General features: G+C 37.7%; 1 pseudogene; it reads left to right on the forward strand.

Annotated features, from left to right (window-relative positions):
• The first annotated feature begins 16,147 nt into the window (after positions 1 to 16,147).
• LOC145131634 (AUGMIN subunit 5-like) lies at positions 16,148 to 18,243 on the forward strand (annotated as a pseudogene).
• The last annotated feature ends 206 nt before the right edge of the window (positions 18,244 to 18,449 follow it).

The raw sequence follows: 18,449 nt of genomic DNA on the forward strand, positions 1-18,449 counted from the left end.
TATGATTCCTTGGTAGATACATTAGGGATGTATATTAATCAGATCCGACAGGCAGTAGGATGTGTGCTTTCCGCTTCATTTCATGTTCCTTGTTTGGTTGTGGGCTTAGAGCAGATTCACACAGTCTACTATCTATTCGATCTTGATATATATATATATATATATATATATATATATATATATATATATATATATATATATCCTGTATATACCAAGTAATCAAAGGGAGTAACAGGTATGGGTCAGGTCATAGCATACAAATTCAGTATACCGCTTTCTAGTACAAAACATACTTTTCGGATAGTTCATTAAGTATGTTAAACTAGAAACTTATCTATAAAAGGTTTAATTCTTTTTATTAAACCAGTATAACTTAAAGGACCTTTAGTGGTTAATTCTATAATACCTTAGTTTATACATCAGGGTTATATATAATTAATATCCGACAGGCAGTTGGATGTGTGCTTTCTGCCTTACTTCCTGTTCCTTGTTTGGTTGTGGGCTTAGGGCAGATTCACACAATTAACTGTCCGTTCGATATTACATCATATATAGCTATTATAAACTAAGTGATTATAGAATGAACTATTGTGGTTACCATTTTTACTAAAGGAAATATATGATTTTCTTAAAGAAGGTTTGCAACAAATATAAAAGAACTATTACAGTTAACTCCGTAAGTACCAAATGAATACGCCAGGGTTATATACAATGAAGATCTAACAAACAATAGGATGTGTGACTTCCGCCTCATTTCCTGTTCCTTGTTTGGTTGTGGGCTCAGGGCAGATTCACACAATCGATTGTTTGTTTACTCTAAATTGTATATAACTTGTATCCATTTAGTACTCATAGAAGGAATTGTAGAGTCATTTTTACTTATCTTTCATCATATCGGAAAATATAGGATTTTCTGGAGGAACATGCGAACTTTTCTAAAGAACTTACAGTTTACTTTTCATAACTAAAATACTTATGAACTCACCAGCTTAAATGATGATCTACTCTTTCAAAATAACTTGTATTCTCGGGGAACTAGTAGACAGGTACGCGGTCAGGGATTCATAAGATGGAGCATAGTAGCTTCATGTCTTGTTTTGCTATTTACTTGAAGTCAATCTTTTGTGCATCACATACTTTGTAAAACACTTTAATATTAATGCAGTGGTTTCTTGTTACTTTGATTACTATGATGCATGTGTTGTGATACTAAACATGATGTCTTCCGCCCCCGAACTTTTTCGTCGTTCCGGTTTTGGGGTGTGACATTCTATGTGAACCTGTTGTTGTTGCAGTTCTGTGTCAGCTGAAGCTCTGTGTGAGCCAAGTTCATAATCTAAGAATCTGTGTGAAGAGAGTTATGAACAGCCATCTGTGTGAGGTGAAGCAAATCCAAGTTTAAAAGCATGAAATCTGTGTGAGTGAGTGTTGGAGATCGATCTGTGAGAGTTGACGGAGTTGAATGAAAGCTATGTGCAGAATTGAAGCTTTGGGTGAACCAAGAAGATAAGGAACCTGTGTGATAAAGCTAACCTGTGTGAAGAAGCTAGTCAAAGGGAGAAAGAATATAAAAAAAAGAAGAATTATATGCACCTGCAAATAAGTGTGGGTGGGTTGAAGAAAAAAAATTAGAAATAACCCAGGACTGTGTGATCTGAATTGGTTGGTTCTGTACAAGAAGAAAGGGTCAAGTTAAGGAAGATGCCAGCAACAAACTCGGGAGGATCAAGTCAGGTTGTACCCGTAACCAGTCAAAGTATCCCGCTGCAATTCCCCAAGTTAACAGCTACAAATTATACAAGTTGGTCGATTATGGTGGAGTTTATCTTACAAGCATACGATTTATGGGGAGCGGTTAATCCGGAAACTGGAAAAGCGATTGAGTCAAAGAAAATCTGATGGCAAGAGCATTTGTGTTTCAAACTCTACCTGAAGATATATTGCTTCAAGTGGATAAGCATAAGGATGCAAAAGATGTGTGGGAAGCGCTTCGTGTGCGGTATTTCGGAGCTGAAAGAGTTCAAAAGGCAAGACTTCAAGCACTTAGAACCGAGGTAGAGATGTTGAAGATGAAATAGGGTGACACGATTGATGAGTTTTCGGGAAAACTTAGTGAGATTGCATCCAAATTCAAGAGTCTTGGGTCTAGTTTGGAGGATGATATAGTGGTAAGAAAACTACTAAATTCGGTTCCTAAGAAATTTTTGCAGATTGTTGCATCTATTGAGCAATACTCGGAGATAGAGGACATGTCACTTGAGGAAGCTGTGGGAAGGTTGAAGGCATATGAAGAGAGAATCAAGGTTCTTGATGAAGATGAGAATGATCAAAATCAAAACAAGATTTTACTATCAAAAGAGGAATGGGAAGAGAGAACCAAGCGTGGTAACTTTAGTCAAGATCAATTTGGACAAAGAAGAGGTCGAGGTCAAGGAAGAGGTCGTGGTAGAGGTCGAGATGGCCAATTCCAAAGCTATGAAGATCGAAGGGAGCAAGGTATGTATCGAGATAAGTGAAATATTAAATGCTATAATTGTCAAGAATATGGACATTATGCAGCTGAGTGTCCTAAAAAGGAATTAAAAGAAGAAGAAGTTCATTTGACTGAAGATGATAATGAGCCAGCAGCACTACTTTGAAGAATCAGATTCATGTCACGATTAAAGGGGGTGAGTGTTGGGTAATCTTGACATGGGTCATGGGTTTATTGAAATTATGGGTATGGGTAAAAGTAGTGTTCTAAAAGGCGCGCCATGGCGCGCGCCAAGGCGTGCCATGGCGTGAGGCGTGGCTTCACCGTTACGAAAAGCTTCATAACGTTGTTGTTAGGCGTGGCGCGTAGCAAGGGGTGATATGGCGTGCCATGGCGCGTTATGGTGTGTTATGGCGCGTGTTTTTTCGTATGAGACACGTATTGTGTTTTTTGTTAACTTTTTATTATTAGTTATTGATATAACACTTCTAAAAAGTAGTTATACTTGATATAAATTTATATTTATGTGGTAATATAATTATAAATTAATACAAAATCGTCGCCTTACATCACGCCTTGAAAAACGCCATAACTCGCCATGGCTCGTTAAGCTTGAGGCTTGGCCTTGCCGCCGCACCACGCCTCACGCCATTTAGAACCTTGGGTAAAAGGTTCGTATTTGGTTGTTTATTTAATGTTTGAATAAAGGACTTTGACCAAGTTCAAATTGAGAAAACGTGATGTATACTTGGTCATTGTAGGGTCCATTTCTTTAGGAGTAATGGCTAGTTTTTAGGCTTTAGGTTGTTTATTCCCGTTGGTTTTTGTAGGCTATTTATAGCCAGTTGCTTTTGATTAATATAGAGCGGTTGAGTCTAGAATAAACAAAAGGTCTCCATCTGTTTTCCTTGTTATTTTCTGTTCGTGTACAACAACAACATGTAACAACTTTTGTTTTCCTTATTCTTTTCCTTCTTATTTGTTTAGAAGTTGTAGGGGCTGGTCCAACAAAATGTCCTTTTTCTTTTCCTATTGATAGCGAAGAGATTTTTTTTATTATACACCCATTTAGATTATATCCATATAAAAGTATTTTTTTAAATAAGTAGATAAAAAAATATCTTTAATAAAAATGCAAAAGGCCCCACATGAAATAAATGAGAGGTGGCGCATGAGTGGCAAGTGTGGCTGACATTTGTTGGAGTTTGGGTTTTACAATTTTCATAGACTATATTTAGACTGGAGTTTGCATTTATTATAAATAGGTGGAGTATAAAAATACAAACCCAAATCAAAATTATCTATTTTGTCCTTATTTTTTAAAACCATTCTTACTTTTTATTTTTATTTAGGTTTTGTTGTATGATAGACATAAGAGAATGTATTACCTTCTCTATTTTTTTTTATTAAAGAAACTTTTTAAGAATTATTTATATTATCAATTAATAATTGGGTCCAACAAATAAATAAAGAAATATTATCAAAATAATATGGACCTACCACCCCACTTCCTCTCAGCCCACATGATTCCCTTCTCTGCCACCTTCATCCGGAGTTCGTCTTCTCCGGCAAGACCTTCGTTCATTGTCCCCAAAATCGTACAAACAAACACCTCAAATCCTAACTTGAAACTCAAAACCAAAATTTCAAAAATCAAAACCTACACTAAACTCAAAATCTAATTTGAAATTTGAAACTTAAAAGTCGATCAACTGGATAGAAATCTAAAACTCAAAACCACATCAAATTTCACAAAGTAAAAACAAAAATTCGATCGGTAACCTGTCACCACGTCCATTTTCATCTTCAAAATCAATAAACCCACCCAATATTTGAAATCTTGAAATCCTTGTTTCAGGAAACAAAATTTGAGATCTAGTTTTTAATCTCTTCATGGCACGTGAACATACTCATTTTTATAGGATGCCAGTGACTTTTTGCCATCTGATAATTCAGATGAAGACAAGAACGAAGTTAAAATGATTTTGATTTGGTGATTGGCAGTGAGGAAAGATATTTTTATAGGTAATTAATCGACTTTTTTGATGATGAAAAGATTATGGAAGACTTAGTCACAAATAGGGATTTTGTGGAGTTTAGCATTTTTTGTGACAAGTCTGATGCTTTCGAAGATATAATTGTTTTGTATCGTCTATTTTTAATAGATGGTTTGTGTTCCAGATAATGTGTTTATGAATGATGCTTGGGACAACTATTATGCCCCTAACTAATTGTGTATGTTAGTGCGAGTTGTTTTTTGGTCTTTCACATGGTCTAGTCTTAAGTTTCATATGGTCTAGTCTTAAGTGTTCTTAATTAATTTGATATAATATACCTTAAGTTTATTCTTCTTATTCTTCATATACCTTGGGGAGAACGACCCCATTGCTAGTAGGAGATGGTTAGCGGATATGGATAACGCGTTCAGGACATGCTTCTGCCCCGAGGGGTCAGGTCAGATTTGCTTCATGTCTTTTGAAAGACGGAGCCCGAGATTGGCGGGAAGAGGTAGACTTCACTTTGGGAGGCGAAGCCCTAGAGACGATGACTAGGGATGAGTTTGTGACCCGGTTCAGAGTGGAGTTTACACCAGCTATTGAGGTGTAGCTGTTGGTGAAGGAGTTTCAGCCATTCTTCAGATTACTGAGACTGTTGCAGAGATCACTACAAAGTTCCGGGAGAGGGCTTTATTGGTTCCACAGTATGCAGCGGATGAGGAAATGAAGAAGGTAAGGTATCATGATATGCTGAGGGATGACATCAGGGAGTTTGTGAGTATCTTAGGGTGCAAGACCATGAATGATATGATTTCTAGATCCCGAGAGCGAGAGATCGATTTGGAGCATCTGGGGAAGAGGGGCCAGATCAGGTACATGCAGTGGAGGTTCTGGTGAAGATACCGAAGACTTCAGATCAATGATTGAGGGGTCAGTAGGGTCGGGGTCAGTGCAACACATGCGGGAAGCAGCATGATGGGGTTTGTTGCTCCAAGGGTATGGGCTGCTACAAGTGTGGCAGGGTTGGTAATGTCAGCAGGGATTGTCCTCAGGGGACAAGCCCGTTATGTTTTCACTGCAACCAAGTGGGCCACAAGAAGGCCGATTGTCCGATGTTGAGGGATGGAGCAGTAAGTGCACCTGCTCTGATTACTTTGAGGATTACTGATGGTCATGAGGTTAGAGTAGGAGCCTCAGCAGAAAGGAGCCGAGCATTGCAGTTTCAGTCAGGAGAGGCCAGGGTTCTAGCAGGTGCTATTGCGGGTATGTTATCTTTTGATTTCTTCTTGGTTATTATATGTATTTATATTGCTTTTGGAATTTGGTAATGGTTTGGGTAAGCATTATCTTGGGTTTAATTCTTTGTTTATGTCTGGGTTACATCATCAAGAATTGTTATATGCCATTGTGCATTCCGTGAGTCAGTAGTGGGTCATATCTTGTTGAGCGGGTTTCAGTTTTTTCGGTTGTGTTCCGGTTCTTTGATGGGTCAATTCAGGGGTATTGTTTGGGAGATTTATGATCGAATTAGCGGGCTAGTCTCATATGGGGTCAGAGTTCAGTCGTATTAGCATTCGATCTGGTGGGAACGATGGTCGTCTATGTAAGAACTTTTATTTCAATCCTTACCGTTTCTAGGGAAGGAGTGGTAGCAAGAAGATGGTGGTGTCAGTCGCATGAGCTTGGTTGGTCTCTAGGAGCGCCAAGGGAATTTATTTATCACTGGGGTAATGGTCTTTTTCACCATCATAAAGGACTTAAGGATTGGATGTTGTATCATAGGTAGCGTTTGGGGTTGTCAGACTTGCTGAGATTTCGGAGAGTGATCATCTAGATTTCAAGGGTGGTGTGGTTATTGGGATTGGATAGTGATGGAACACTAGTATTGGTGAGCGCAGGTTGTCGACGGTTCAAGTTATAAGGAGGTAAGATGGGTTGGGAATCCATCAAACTTTATGGGCTGGGAGAGCTTCGACGAATTTAAGTAGGGGAGAATCGTTCAGATTTTTGGAAGCTGTATCAGATGTGAAACTACGATGAGTTTCACATCCCGGTCGGGAGGGAAGACGACTCAAGTAGTTGTCTGTATCTAAGTTGGGAGTTCGGGAAACTTCCAACACCTGGTTGGCATCTTCCTTGTGATGGATAGCAGGCATATAGGTGGATCCATGTTGAGGGTTGTGTTAGAGCCTCTATGCTTATTCTTGTCTGATTAAGGCTTTGGGGTTCGAAGCATGACCCGCACACCTAATTGGAGTATAGTTAAATGTGTGTTTGACGTGGGATGGGCATGAATGGATTGGTGGATGAGCGGTAAGACCATGGTCGGTGACCATGGCAAGATAAGAGTGTTGTAAGACTGCGGGGTGGACCATAGCTTTCACTAGGTTGGCAGATGGTGTTGTTGTGTTGTAATACTGCGAGGTGACCCATAGCATTCACTGGGTTGGCAGATAATGTTGGAGTATTGTAAGACTGTGGGGTGGCCTGTAGCATTCATTGGGTTAGCAGTTAGTTTTGGAGTGTTGTAAGACTGCGGGGTGGCCCATAGCATTCACTGCTTCTTGAATAGTTGTGAGGGTATGGAAAATCTATGATTTGGCTTGTGGATTTCTTCAGGTGGGATTAGATCAGGGTGGTTCAGGATGTGAGAATATGGGAAGACCACGACATGTTCGGGATCAGGAAGTTGTGGGACGTATGGGGCCGGTTGTGACATAAGACTACAGTTGGGCATGTAGCATTCACTTTTGGTAATGATCTGGTGGCATCAAGTTTGACGGCTGGTTATGATCGGTTGGATTGGAAGGGTTGTGGGAGCCATGATGGAAAATTAGCTAAAGCAAATTTTGTCAATTGAGGCTTTCGTTCGGAAGTCACGTGGTGCGACTGTGTAAGGCTATTTGCCTCAGCAACCAGGTGGAACTCCGGTGAATCGACTTTTTGGCAGGTAAGTAGGACCAGGGAGGACCCAACTGCTTTTGGAAAGCAGCTAGGGAGCAACAAGATAATCGCGGGTTGGAAGTGTTTGAATAGTTTGGGATAGAATGTGGGGTTGATATGTCAGTGTTTCGTAGCGGGCTGTCTGTCAGGGAGTCTGACCGAGTTTCAAAATTTTGGATTGGTCAAGGTGGTAATGATTATCCCTCAAGGGTTAATTTCAGAAATATGAAGATCTGTCTGACGCAAAGAAGTGAGGGCCTTGCTAAGGCCTGGTTCTGTAGTAAGTTTGGAATGCTGATGTAGGTGTGATCTGTTCCTTCAGCCCGTATCAGAGTATGGATGGGTTGTTCGGGTTATTTGGTGTGGCTGAGTGTTAGTAAGGAACAATTTCAAGGACGAAATCTAATATAAGTGCGGGAGAGTTGTAACACTCGGTTTCGAGTCATTTAATTATTCGGGGTCGTGGCCCGGTTATCGGTTATCATAAGGCTTAGAGCCTTGGGGAAGAAGGAAATTGGTCTTTTTTGGATGTGGGTTTTATAGATTAAGTAATCCGAGTGTCCGTTGGTGTTTCGAAGCCCAAGGGTATAATCGTAATTTGGCTGTCCGGGCATTTATGAATTTTGGGTTTTTGTTCGGGAAGACTTAAGGGGAGGGTGAGTTGATAATTGTAGGGATTCTTGTCACCTTTCCATGGATATAAAGTTCGTTGGAATTGGACTTAGGATGAAGGAGTTATGGCCAATAGAACTTTATGTGTTTTGGAGCTTCGTTGAGTACGCGGGGCGTAGTGGCTGGGTGGATCGCAGAGGTCTCTCGAGTACACCATGCGTACTAAGGGGTACACGGGGCGTACTCCCTTCAGATGGAAACCCTAGTTTTTAGGGTCTTTACCCTACTTAAGCATCTTTTATTCTTGAACGTTGTCTCTTATCAGCCTCTAAGCCTCCTAAACCCTAATATTCGACCCCTATCCACCATCTTGGAGTTCTTAAGCTCTTGTGAGTGATTTTGGAGTGTTCTTAAGCATTTTGAAGGGATTGAAGGTTGTTGAAGGATCATCAATTCGAGTAGGGCTTGTAGATCCAGAAGTTTCTCATCTTTTGCAATATATTGAAGGTAAAAAGCTCTCATCTTGGCATCTCTTTGATTAGATCTATTCATGTCATGGTTTTTATGCTTTTGGTCCCTTTTGGGTTAGTTTGATGAGTTAAGTCGTTTGTGGGGGTTATCCTTGTAGATCTGGGCATATTATGAGTTTCTTAAGCTTAAAGGTGCAAGATTTATGGTATTTATGGTTTCATTCATTCATTAAGTAATCTATTAAGCTCTTTTGAGCCCAAGCCCCATTAAGCCATGCATGCACATAAAGTTGGCAACTTTATGTGATTAACCACCTTAAGGAAGTCAAATATGAGCTTAGGTCATGGTCTTAATCGATTAAGAGATAAAAAGGGGAAAGTTAGCCAAGTTGGTGAGTACATGGGTCATACAAGCCCTTTATGCAGTACGTTAAGCGTACAAGTTGAGTACGCCCCGCGTACTCAGCAGGTTGGATCTCGTTTGTTTTGGGCTTCGGTTTTGGGTTGGTTGTTTTGGACCATTTTGGGCCATCATGATTCTTTGGTTGGGTTGATGTGATTTTGTTGGACTCTCTTGGGAGAAGGCCCATGAAAGGAATTGGGCCCAATTTGGAAAATCGGGCCATATTTGGGCTTTGGATGATTATTTTGGATTTTGGACTTTTTGGACAATTGGATTGGGCATTGGCCTTAGGCCAAGTTAGAGGAAGGGTAAACAGGTCTTTTACCTTAATTTGGACTCTTAGTGTGAGTCGGGACCCAATTATTAACTGGGTGTTATTTTGGTATTGATAGCGCTGGGATTTTAGTGGATCTGCACTCTTAGATTTATCTGTGGGTTTCAGTTGTCTGAGGTGAGTCTCCTCACTATACTATTGGTCGAAGACACCAATGCTGGCCCATTGACTTATGTATATAGGAAGACCAGAGGGTGGCCCTTGGCATTTGTTTGAAAGACCCGAAGGTGGCTCCTATAAAAATATATGCAAGACTAGGGTTCGGACCCTGGCAATTAGGTAGATAGTTATGTGTATAGATTGTATGCTAGTTGTCTTTGTGATGCTTGCATGGAAGAGAAGGGGGTGGCTCCTGACACTTGTCTTTGAGACCCAGGGTTTTGGCCCCCGACGAGGCAAGTAAAGACCATGACCAGGCTCGTGGCATAATGGCAAGACTATGGTTGGCAGATAGCACCTTCTATGGCATGTATGATATGTATGGTATGTGGTATTTTGGGGAACTCACTAAGCTTTGTGCTTACGACTTATTGTTTATGGTTTCAGGCACTTCAGGTTCAAAAAAGAAGGGCCCGGTTTGATCGCAACACATACACTCATGTTTTTCCGTAACTTGTGATTTTGGGATTGTACTCTGATAACTATTTTATTATAAAATGCTTTTAAATGCATGAGTAAAAGTTAAATGAGTGTTTTGATGGTATTAAAAATGAAATTTTTACCTTGTGATTTTCAGGATGTTACAAAATTGCTATTATGGTTTAAGCATTGAATTGTCTTATCATTTTTTGGTTATTAGGTTGCGTGAGGAAGTTTCGAACGTACGACCACTATACAAGAAAATGCAAGAAGAAATGGCGATGTTTTTGAGAAAAAATGGAATGTCTCCAACGACATTTCTTCGGTAACCCACAAGCTGTAAAACACGACAACCTCAAATCCGTAGCTAACGGCCATCTCCGACAGAATACCAATGGATTTTTCCATCGGAAGTTCTCCCTTTTTCTAGTAGTGAGCCATACATGGAAATTGGTGGTCAGAGTCCTAGGTTTAGTTGTGTTAATTACTCAACCGAAACAAAGGTGAGTTCATGTATCTTAGCATTGAGTAGATTTCAATAAATGTATGTTGATTTTTCAATACTTGTGGAAAGATCATGATGTTGTAGCTTTTTTTGTTCCAAGTTGATATACAAAAACAAGACATGCTAGAAGTGAATGCGATGAAAAACAATAAAACAAAGACTAGTTAGGAACCAGTTATGATAGATTCTTCGCTTTTTTTGTGAAATCAGCCTAAAATTAATACACTCTGAAGCGGCTTCTGATTCAATACCTGTCACACACCCCCAAACCAGAACGGCGGAAACGTTCGGGGGCGGAGGACTTCAGGTAAGTATTACAACACATACAATATAGTAATCAAAGTACAAACAACCATTACATTAATAAGTATGAGTTTTACATAAGTGTTTAAACATTACATATTCAAACACCAAGGTAGGTACAGTAGAAGACAAGAGTCGTGGTACGGTACTAGGTAGTCTTCTCAAAAGCTTCGGGAGTGTACCTGTCTACTGGATTCCTGAGAATACAAGTTATTTAGAAAGATTAGATTATCATTTAAGCTGGTGAGTTCATAAGTATTTTAGTTTTGTTAAGTATACCCTAAGTTCTTTGGATAAGTTCACTGGTTCCTCCAGAAAATCCTATATTTCTTGAGGTGATAAACTGATACCCTCAACAGTTTCCCTCTGTAATTACTTAGTTTATACTAATTATATATAACCTAATATCGAACGGACAGTTAAATGGGTGTATCTGCCCTAAGCCCACAACCAAACAAGGAACAAGAAGTAAGGCGGAAGTCACACATTTCACTGTCAATCGGATATTACTTATGTATAACTCTGATGTAATAACTAAGGAATTATAGAATTAACCACTAAAGGTCCTTTGTGTTATACTAGTTTAAAGAAATTAAATGACTAAGTTCCATTTGATAAGTAGTTTAATCTCATAAACTGTTTCATTTGTAAAAGTGGTTTAATCCCATAAACTGTTTCATTTGTAAAAGTAGTTTAATTCCATAAACCATTTCATTTGTAAAAGTGGTTTAATCCCGTAAACCGTTTCCTTTGTAAAAGTGGTTTAATCTTATAAACCGTTTCATTTGTAAAAGTATTCTTAGTTTTATCCGTTCTACAGTAAAACATTAGTATTAATCCTGGAAAATATTATATTATCCATAATATTGCCTTGTGGTTTTAAATGTTCCAAAACCAGAAGTACAAGTATATTTGTCATACTTGATTTCATGATACGTAGTTTTTACTGTAAGTAAAAACTAACAGAATGTATATTTGGTCAGGATGTAATTTTCTTTTCTTACTGTTTTAAGAGAAGTATATTACTTAGTAATTTACTCGTTGTTTTATCCATGTGAGTTCTATTAACCATACTAATATGACTGATATGCCTGCTGCGACGTTCTTCAGGCGTCGGAAACGATATGATATTTGACACCCTAGGCCTGCCGGCCAAACTGTAGCGAACAACAAAGGTGCGGGATTGTCAGTCCCATATAGATCTATACACAAATTCACGCTCTCCCTATAAGAGATTCTGGTTAATAAGTCGAGACTTAAGGTCGTACTTAGATAAGTACACCATGAAGAGTCTCACAAATTTATTGTTTCAATGAGATTTACGATGTATTATTACCCCGTGATTGCTAACCCTGGTACTCTATATTGTACCTTTGCTAATGCAAACCCGGTATGATGTATTATTACCCCGTGTTTGCTAACCCTGGCACTCTGTATTGTACCTTTGTTAATGCAAACCCGATATGATGTATTATTACACCGTGTTTGCTAACCCTGGTACTCTGTATTGTACCTTTGTTAATGCAAACCCGGTATGATGTATTATTACCCCGTGTTTGCTAACCCTGGTACTCTGTATTGTGCCTTTGTTAATGCAAACCCGGTATGATGCATTATTACTTCTTTAATATGTTATTCGTATATTAAAGGTATTATACATATCCTGGTATAGATAAATAAATTGTTGGTAATTTCCTTGGAAAGTATACAGTCGTGAATCATACTTGTATATTTAGTTTTGAATCATAAATTATACCTATTATAATTTATATGTTCTATCTGATTAGCGTGATTTCTCATGGATGAACACCTTTGCTCAACATGATACAAAGGTAATGATACCGAATGGAGTAATCTTTTATATTCATATATGCATAATATATATATATATATATATATATATATATATATATATATATATATATAATTAAGAAGGAAACGACCTTCGGACAAATAACATCACCTTAATTCCACATCCAAACAAGGAAAAGGAATAAGATAATTCATTAGTCCTAAGCCCTTCAAATCTTATTTATATATTTATACATATACAAACCTGATTTTGGCAATTATAATTTGAAATAGTTTATAAAATCTTTTTCAAAGAATTTAACCGAGTTTACATGACTTTAAAGATTTAACATGACTTTAAGTCATTTTGGAAGTATTTGGTAATTCTTAAAAGCATATGAAAAGCCTTTGTGTGATTATTATCACATACAATTATTAACACAATTTATATTGTGTTAAACTTGTATTCCCCCCTAAAAAGCATTTAAAAACAATTAAAAAGGTAAATTATAGGGTAATAACTCACTTTGATGAGTGGTGATTTGGGCAGCGTTTCGTTTCTATATATGATATTTCTCGAAGAAACCGTGAGTTTTTGAGTAAAAACCAGACTTTATACGGGCAGCACTTCGACTGGAAAGAGGTTATCTTCTCAAGAATTCCGGGGCTTCAGGGCTTGCTTCGGGTTTTTGATACGATACCGGGGCCTTGGGGGGTCGTAAGAAAGTTTAAGGGGTGAAAATGTGAAAAAAGGGTGCATTTTTGGGTGAAAAATCTCTCAAATCCGAGAAGTCTCACACCCTTTATATAGGGGTGCGAGGGTTCGGTCCGAACGGTGAGGTGGTGACGCGTGTTCGGACAACTGGCGAAGGCGAGGAAGAGTCAGCAGCTACGTGGCAGCTTCGCATGCGAGGGGGAGGAGGAGTCATCGGATGCGGGTCGGATCAGGAGAGGACCGAACTTCGGTCCAATCAGGAGATGCCACGCGAGACTTCGGTCCAATAAGCAGACGACACGTGGAGGACACGGGGACGCCTCGCATGCGAGGGTGACGTGGCCGAAGAGGGTCCATGCGAAATTTCCCGGTTTTCTAGATTTTTCGATTTTCGTGCCAAAAACTTGCGAAATTCATAACATTCGCATACGAGCTCCGTTTTTGGCGTTCTTTATATGCACGCGTAGGTAAAATTATACTATACGACTTTCGTTTAGACTTCGTCGGCTAATTTTGACTTTATTTTTAATATTATTATTTTTAACAGACCGAGACAGGAAATCCGTTAAAAATTCATAACTTCTTCATCCGACGTCCGTTTTCGTCTGTCTTTTTACCGTTGTACTATTTTTGACGAGACCTTCAATTCTCGTTTAAGTTGCATTGACTAAATATCGATCGATTTATATTTCGAATTTTTAGCCGTCTACTACTAAACCGAAACTTAGAAAAATCATAACTTCCTCATACGAAGTCAGATTTTTACGTTTTTTTTATGAACGTTCTCGGTTTAACATATTCTACAACTTTCCTTTAGATAGTTAAGGCTAAAAAGCCTTTTTATCGAAAATTCACTTTTTACACTGAACAGTGTTTTGCCGGTTTTGTCGCGGATTTTCGATTGGTCATAACTTCTTCGTTATAACTCGGATTTCAGTGTTCTATATATTTTTGGAAACCTTACTACAATCTCTACCACTTTGTTCATCCCAATTACGATTATTGATCAATTTATTTTTGACCTAAATTTGACTGGTGTCACAATACCCAACACGTTTTTCTTTTACCATTCAAGGCAGGATCTCCGAGTACTGTATCAAAACCAGGTGAGATAAGTGAGTGTGTGTTGGGTGAGTGAGAAGTGTGGCACCTGATCCAATATTATTATCAGTCTCTGATATTTCACGAATCAAACTACATGTACCACTAAAAAGAATGTGCAAGTAACTACACAACACAAGATAGATAACAACCAAGTACACATTGTCATTATTCATTCAACATCAATCACAGACGAACATACATAAACCAAACTGAGGTAAAAACCAAAATCTGCATTGCTACACTGCCAAAGAGCAGATACCCAACTCAAATCAAGGAAACCGGTACAATGATGCAAGTAAATAAGCGGATTAAAATAAAGGATGAACATCTGGATTGGAAATTGGAAGACAAACAAGAAAAATAGAAACATAAAAAGAAACAAAAGATGAGATTTTACATATGATTTAACACAATGACCCATGATTTTAGGAATCAAATGTTTAGAGTATAACAAAAAACTAAAAAATGTACAATATGAAGAAATGAATAATGAGTTGATTAAATCTTACTTTGGAGCCATGTAGATGAAAAGCAACAGATACAGCAGCATGTCTGTAGCAAGTGCAGCTGAAAATCCTGCCACTCATTTATTTAGTGAATCCAAACACTTTCAATTCCAAAGTAATCTAATTCAACAACTTCATCTTATATAAATACCATACCCAATAAAAGTTTTAATATCAACACATCTAAACAACATCCATATTACAAATATCATACAATGATACAAATATAAAATTCAAATACAAGTTGATAATTACTTGCATTCCAGAGGATCTACACAGCTTCTCTTCTTCTCTTTATCTTGGAAACTCTTGCCACAACTGCAACATATATCTTGTTTATGGTCTCCTCAGCAAACATATAAAGCTTCCTTTTCCACTGCTTCTTGAACAACAAAACTCCAATAATACCCCAGACCCTGTCACAAAACCACTCATTACACTACTAGAAAAAACACTTTTAATGACAGACAAATTACGACGAACAACCGTGTTATGACAGACAAAAACACGTCTGTCATAAAAGTATGTCATAGTTTATAAAATATCAACAATTTATCATTGAAAAAAAATGTATGTCGTATATTTATATTTGTTTTTTGTGAAAATTTACGGGTATAAAACTACAATTCTTATTTAGTGTCTAAACTTGAAATAAAATAACACTAAGTATTTAATTAAGTTAATTAATTTAGTTTTAAAGTAAATTACAAGAATAGTCCTTAAAGTTTGAGGTAGTTTACATGTTTCATCTTTAATCATATTCTTTTCGTTGGAGGTCTCTTTTGTTTTGTTTATCCCTATTATCGTTTATAACATTTAGCCATTAGTAAAAATCTGAAACAATGGTTATTTGAGTTAAGAATTTAAATTGAACTCTAAATTACTATTTTGCCTATATATATCATTCTCTTTTTAATTTTTTTTATCAAATATATTTTATTATATATTTATTTAAAAGAAAAAGTTGGGTCCACACCTACCGCACACCCCACCCATTCTATATGTGATATCTCTATCCATCTTTCTTCTGACCCATAAATCACCGTATACCTAAATCACCATGGCCACCGAAAACCTCTGACAGCCGACGACCGACCCTGAAAGTCCAACTGCAGCCGCCAGCGTCACGTTTACACCGCCTCTCTCTCTCTCTCTCTCTCTCTCTCACCACCGTCACTCCTTTAGTCATTGTCCACCATGAATTTCCAACTACCACCGTCACCGCTTCAGTCATCGTCCACCCTCACTAGATCGTGAAGCACACCATCTCTATTTCCGTCATTTTTCACCAATCGCTGACACGCCACTGGTCACGCCATCGCCTTCGTTTCTTATACATCGATTCGTGACCTCGGTGCCCTATATTCACTTCTTTTACTTCCTTTCCTCTACTATCACTAGATGGATCGTATCACTCTGTTCTTAATCCACGTTTCTTGAAGCTATCACTAGATGGATCGTATCACTCTGTTCTTAATCCACGTTTCTTGAAGCTCGGACAGAGCCTAATCAAACATGGCACAAGGTATTCTCTCTCTCTCTCTCTCTCTCTCTCAACTTCGTTTGTTCGCATTTCACTCAGGTGGAATTTGAGTACTTGTATTCAATTGATGAATTTTCAAATCAAGACAAGTTTTCATTCCCACACTTTGTAAATTTCACAAGTTAACTTGAGATTTAAATTCTATGTACGTTTGAGTTGTTACTAAATGTTTTACTAAGTGGCGTTGGGAAGATTTTTAAATGTTGATCGAGTGAATCCAGTAGTATCTCGGACTGTGATGAAGCAATGGATAATTTTTCATCTCTGATTACTCAGAAAACTCATGTTGATATGAGCAATAACAGAGCTACATTGGAGATACTCCTTAATTTTGTTAATGTGGATATTAGTTACTACTAACGCATACTTCGTTTTGGAATATGCAATTAGTGTTTTTACTTATTAGCTTTCTTGATTTACTGCAACCTGACATTTGACATTTTTTACAGATTATGGATTTGGAGTAGTCAATTCAAAGGTGAAGATAATCCATGTGGATAATAGTTACTACTAATACTAAAACTTGAGATCCATTCTCCCATTGCTACAGATGAATCAATCTCAGTTATCTTTCAAGAATTGCAGGTAGTTTTATAATATATTTTAAAAAAAATTGGATTGAATATATTATTTATTAGCTTTAAAACCATTTATAGGATTATGTGAGAGATCCCGATAGGATATTATGTTTGAATTACAGGTTTGGGATCCAAAACCATCGAGTTATGTTTGAACATTCTATAGTTCAAACAACACACATTTATTATCATTCTTATTCCAGGCACAAACATGTGATGTTGGATGCTTATGATCAACAATGTGATGAAGCAGCGATGATATTTTCTGAATACCATAAGCGACTTCGCCTCTATGTTAATCACGTCAAGAATGCTCAAGAGACTAGACGCAGATTCTTCCATGGAAGTTGTCACAAGTTTCCAAATGAACAACAAAAAAGAAGACGTTTATTCCACTGTAAAAGGGTTAAAACCTGCAGACGATGTAATTCTAATTGAAACAAACAGGGAAAGAAACATACGCAAGGCATGTGAATCTCTAGCAATACAAATGATTGACAATATTCTCTCATCTTTTCCTGCATACGAAGGAAATGGTATCCATCTAAATCCTCAAATGGAAGCTGCAAAATTAGGTGTCGATGTTGATGGAGATATACCCAATGAAGTGCAAGATGTAATTGTGAATTGTCTGAAAATCCCTCAGCACTTACTTCTTGCCATAACCACTTACATACACAGGTTGAAATCATTAAAGACAAAAGAAATAGAGAAAATTGACATTAGAGCTGATGCAGATATGTTAAGATATAAATATGAAAACAATAGAGTAATGTATGATTCTTCGATTGATGTAAACTCACCATTCCCCTTTCAAGTTTATGGAAATGGGAAACTTGGAGTTGATATGCCTTTAAAAGGAACTCAAAATCAACTTCTTGAACGACAAGTATTTATCTTTCTCTCTTCCTTAAACTACTCTCATCTTTTCACTTCTTTATAATGAAATCCATCTTTTTGTTTACAGAAAGCACATGTTCAACAATTTGTTGCTGCAGAAGCTAGAAGCATGTGTCAAAAGCTAGAAGTGTTGACTTTGACCCTTCACATTCTCTTAATGTTGGAGGAACCTCACAAACCATGAATAGTCTCAGACAATTAGAGGTAGTATTAATAGCTATATTTATTTTACTTTAATTTGTTATTTTATCCATTTGTTTTTATACAGCTGGAGGTTTGGGAGAAAGAAAGAGAAGCTTCTGGATTGAAAGCAAGTTTGACAACATTAATGTATAAAGTACAACGATTAAACATGTTATGTGAAGAAAGAAAAGAAGCTGAAGATTCTTTAAGGAAAAAATGGAAGAAAATCGAAGAGTTTGATGCTCGAAGATTAGAGCTCAAATCCATCTACAGTGCTCTACTTAAAGCAAAAAATTTAAGATGAGTTTTAAGTTTTACTTTTCCATGATGAGGGTATTTATGTCTTTTTGACAATGTTGTAGGATGCTGCTGCATTTTGGAGTCAACAACCATTAGCTTCCATCAACCCCACAAGTATTGATGGAGTCAATGGGTGGCATCTACTGGACCTGATGTTGTCATTGCTGCAGAAAAGAATGCTGCCCTTTTGACTGCCCGAGCTGGTGCCTG

The sequence above is a fragment of the Lactuca virosa genome, chromosome 8 (assembly GCF_052849685.1).
Source record: "Lactuca virosa cultivar CGN04683 chromosome 8, Lactuca_virosa_CGN04683_v6, whole genome shotgun sequence".
Taxonomy (NCBI): domain Eukaryota; kingdom Viridiplantae; phylum Streptophyta; class Magnoliopsida; order Asterales; family Asteraceae; genus Lactuca; species Lactuca virosa.